This window comes from Tamandua tetradactyla, chromosome 3 (assembly GCF_023851605.1).
Source record: "Tamandua tetradactyla isolate mTamTet1 chromosome 3, mTamTet1.pri, whole genome shotgun sequence".
Classification (NCBI taxonomy): Eukaryota; Metazoa; Chordata; class Mammalia; order Pilosa; family Myrmecophagidae; genus Tamandua; species Tamandua tetradactyla.
This window is the reverse complement of record NC_135329.1, coordinates 18,808,101-18,812,727: the sequence shown is the minus strand read 5'-3', so window position 1 is coordinate 18,812,727 and position 4,627 is coordinate 18,808,101.

The following is a 4,627-nucleotide window of genomic DNA, read 5'->3' as shown; positions in this document are numbered from 1 at the left end:
TACTTTGCCTTCAAATTAGACAATATCAATATTGCTTCCCATACTGTATGAAACAGAAAATTTTTAAAGCAAATCATTATTCATCCAACAAATAATAACTGAGCAGTTACCATGTGCCTAGCAATATGCCAGGCATTGTGGGAACTACAAAAATGATTAACCACATCCTTGCCACTGAAACAAAAATCTAGCGGAAAAGACAGAATGCAATATTGTAAGAATTCAAAAAATGGAAAAGAAGGAGATATCCCTGAGTTATCCATGGATGGAGCTTCATGATACAAATGGCTTTTGAAGCAATTCTTGGTAGGTGAATAGGATTTTGATGGTGGGGAAAATAGGCGGATGGAACCCAGGAAGTAAGGAATGATCAGCAATGCAGAGATAAAAAGTACTGAGCATGACCTGAGAATGGTGATCCAATATGGCCAGAACACAGAGAACATTCAGGAGGAAAGATAACAATCTAAACGGGACCTGACTCTAGATTATGGTGGGCCTTTGAGTGCCCAGGTAAGGAATTTATTTTTTGAATTTTAGTGTGATGGGAAGATGTGTGTGTAGGCAGACACTGTTAGTTGTCTAATTAACAGCCTTTTTCCCTTGCTGGGAAAACCCTAATTTGGTTCAGAACTCATCTCTGTGTGGCCTTCCATGAGGTTAACTCCAAACAGTAGATTAATACCACCCGTAGCTCCCAGGGGAGGAGGAATAGATTATGATGGATTTAAGCCAACAGGAAAATCAATGTGAAAAATGGTTGAGTTTATGGTATCTGTGAGATACCCCAGACGAGAAGTCTGGTAATTAATAAGAAAAAGGGAGCTAGAGTACAGGATAATCTAGGGCTAACGATAGAGAGATAACGGGAAGTTGTTCATGTATAAAAATATAATTGTTTAAATAATGAGAATGAATAAGATCATGTAACAACAGTTTATAAAGTAAAAAAAAGATGATGATTGACATGAGAGTCCAGGAGAATATTAGAATTAAAGGAACAAAAAAAGAAGAGCCAATAAAGAAAACTGGGACAGAATGGCGTAACGACAGAAGATCCAGTAAAGTAAGGTATCCTAGGATCCAGAGAGTTGCAAGAGATCCAAGGGATGGGGCAAAGGCTAGAAGCATAAAATTCTGTCATATCCATTAGGTTTGTCAAGAAGTTAATTTAGCTGGAAGATAATAATGAAGATCCATGAGCCACAATCAGCATTTCAAACAGTCAACAGAAAAAGTACATTTACCCATAATGGGGCCGCATAAGTTAACTAAATTTTTAAAGTTTGAGTCACAGAAAATAAATGTGGCACTATTAACACTTGGCAGTGATTCGCTGCTAGTAACACATGATTCCCTGCTGATTCTGCCGTTTCCCTGCTTATAACCTCACCAGAATTTGGGGGGTATGGGTGGCAACCCTGTGGCTGTGCACAGAGCCGAGGCACAGTACCAGAGCTGAATACACCCAGTGTGCCATCCGCCTTGGCAAGGACCCGACAACCTTCAGAATAAAACAGCCAGAAGCAGTAAACCACGCCTGAGTGTCTGTGTTTATTTATTCTGATTGAGTTTGTTTTTTGTGGGGTTTTTTGGCATGGGCAGGCACCGGGAATCAAACCTGGTGCCTGCTGAGCCACCGTGGCCCACCCAATCCTGATTGACTTTCAACATCACAACCATATCTGAAATTCAAGTAATATTATAAATTTATTATGTACCTCTCATAATTGTGAACCCTTGGTTACAATCTGGATGGATCAGAGATAAAATAGAAAATTAATGATAATACAAATAAAAAAATTTAAAAAAAGTCATTTGTGTAGGCCCCTTTATTCCCCAACCCTGCGGATATGGGATCGCAAGATCTGTAGCCTACAGATTCAGGCCAGGTCAAGCCCTGAGTTATCTTAAACAAGTATAGTCATCTACTGGTGTCCCCAGCCCCACCATGCAGCAGCGGGCACAACGGTCTGTGTCCTTCTGAACCTCTACCTGCCACCAACAGCACCCCTTCCCCTTAGCACCTTCCTTTTTTGATGATTGGGTTTTGCTTTTGCCTTGGTTTTCTGGAGACAAAAAACCCCCCACTGGGAAGAATTTCTACTAAGCTTGATCTATGATCCTTTCTTGAATTTTGGGTTTGGGGTTTTGTTGGGTTTTTTTCCCAGTTTCACTTCACCCACCTTCAACATTACTCTGTAACTGAATCCAGCTCCAACCTTGACAGCTCATGCAAAATCAACATAGAGTTCTGTGCATGAAAAAAAAGTACCATCTCTTCCCCCAAATGCCTAGTGCCTACTCCCGCTCTGCAGGCCAAGCGCCTTTAGGATACAGCAACATCACTCAGACTACAGTTTACTATATATCTCTGGGCCTGGTGGGTGGACATGTTAGTCAACCCCCACAAGGACCAACCATTCCATGTGGCTAGTAATTTTTTGGTGCTTTTGCCTTGTTCCAGGTACTGGTCTAAGCCATATATATACATATATACTTTCCAGAACTCTATGAGGAACTGAGGCTTATAGAAGTTATATCATTTTCCCAAGTTCATACAGACAGTAAGCAGTGGGGTCAGAATTCACATGCAGACCAACTTCCTTTCCCCTTGGACACATAGCAGGGGGGGTCCCATAAGTTTACAAATCATTAATAAAGCCTTTCAAAGCATTGTATGTACAGTTCCTCTGTGGTTAGGAACCACTGATCAAACCAAAATTCCCCATAGAAAACAAGGTAACCTCAAAATTGGGATCTAGCCCACCTGATTCCCAGTCCACTGCTCCTCTGTTATGTCATATGTGTTCTTCTCACAACTTAATTAGCAATATTAGGAAGTGTGACTAAGTGTTTCAGTGGAAAGACAGATAAGATTTTAATTAATGGATTTGCTTCTTTGGTTATTTGCATATACTCTAATTGAGGTGATATCATCTATGTATTCTTAATTTATTAAGCCAACAGCTAGAGTCATACTAACAGTGTTTACATAGCTAAATACAGACGCTTTCCTGTTTCTTCTTTTCCTTCTCACAGAACAGATATTTCTCCCCTGCACCCCCCACCCCACTTTCTTTTACTGTTATCTTGGAAGACTATCAGTCTTAGGATCTATAAACAGTACTTTCCTTCAGATAGAGCTTTTATCTCGATTGGGTAGAGACAGTTTACTCCCTCACTGATAAAGGGCTTTTTGAAGATTTTTATATAATTTCTGCTATGAGTTGGAGAATGATGCTCAGGAAAAAGGAAAAAAATATTAAATCCTTATTGCTGGATAGAGAGTTCTATATTTTTCTGAGTAACATGGTGATTACAGATAAAATAAAATAAGAAATAATTTGACATCACCACATTGCAGTTGAATTTCATCAAAGGAGAACCGGGCACTCGTCCATGAACTTACAGGATAATTTGCACATGCTGTTTCTTTCCCTAGGGAAGAAAGAGGTTGCTGGAACCAACTAGTCCTGGAAAATCTATCTAAAGCTCTAGTTCACATAAGCATTAGCTAGGCTTACCCTCTATTCCAATCCTACCACCAACCAATCTGCTTAAAGAAAATGTGGGGAAATAACACCATATTTTGAAGTCCAAGTGATTAGCTGTCAAACCTAAAAAGGAAAATGTTTTCTAGGCAGGGTTCCTTGTGCTTATCTATATGCAGAATCCCTAGCACAGCTCTTAATTTCTAGTTACAATGAACAGGAAATTTAACTTCAACTATGCTATTTTAGATTGGGATTTTTGCAAGGTCTAGTTATATAATAATAAACCTAGTCTTAGCTTTTAGATGCTCTTCCTTCAAAGGCATCACTAAAAGCCAGATAAATTAAGAAGCGAGGCAGGCAGCTTCCTAAAGCAACAATCTATAAGAGGGACTAACATATCACTAAAATAAGCCATAAATATAGTTCCAGTTACCCTGAGTAAAATGTAATGGGTCTCACTAATCTTGAAACAGACAACATTCTGGAGTGGGAAAATATACACATACTTACCCATTTCTGTTGAGTATTTTGGCAGTACCCTTGTGCAAAAAAGTAATTAGTTGCCCTCAGCTGAAATTCTGAAATCAACGAACATATGGCATAATGTTTACTGAAATGAATGAATTTTTTCATTATCCAAACTTTTAAACTGTTTAATATACCTCTTAAGATTTGTGTAGTTCAGAAAATCAAACACAAAAGCAAATAAGAACTGCAGAAAATTAGAAAATAAATTCAAACTAATTCATCATCAGCCAATGAAGTAAATTAAATAAGTGACTCTAACTCTATGCAATTTTCATTACTGTAAACTAGTTTCTTCCCTCTCCTACTAAAATAAATGTTAAGTAATTACTTAAAGTGATTTTGAATCAGTAACTTACTTGGAGTGCTCTTATGAGAGTCTTGAGCCAATGTCAGAACCACTCAAAATTTTTCAGTAGAAAAAAAGGAAGCAAGGAAGGGAAGGAGGGAATGTGGGAGAGGAGGGGAAGGGAGGGTGGAGGAGGTGAGGGAGAGAGGAAAGAAGGAAATTTGCCTCCGTCACCTTGGAAAACAATTTGGCAGTTTCTTCAAAAATTAACATGTATTGACCACATGATCTAGCCACTCCACTCCTGGGTATTTAC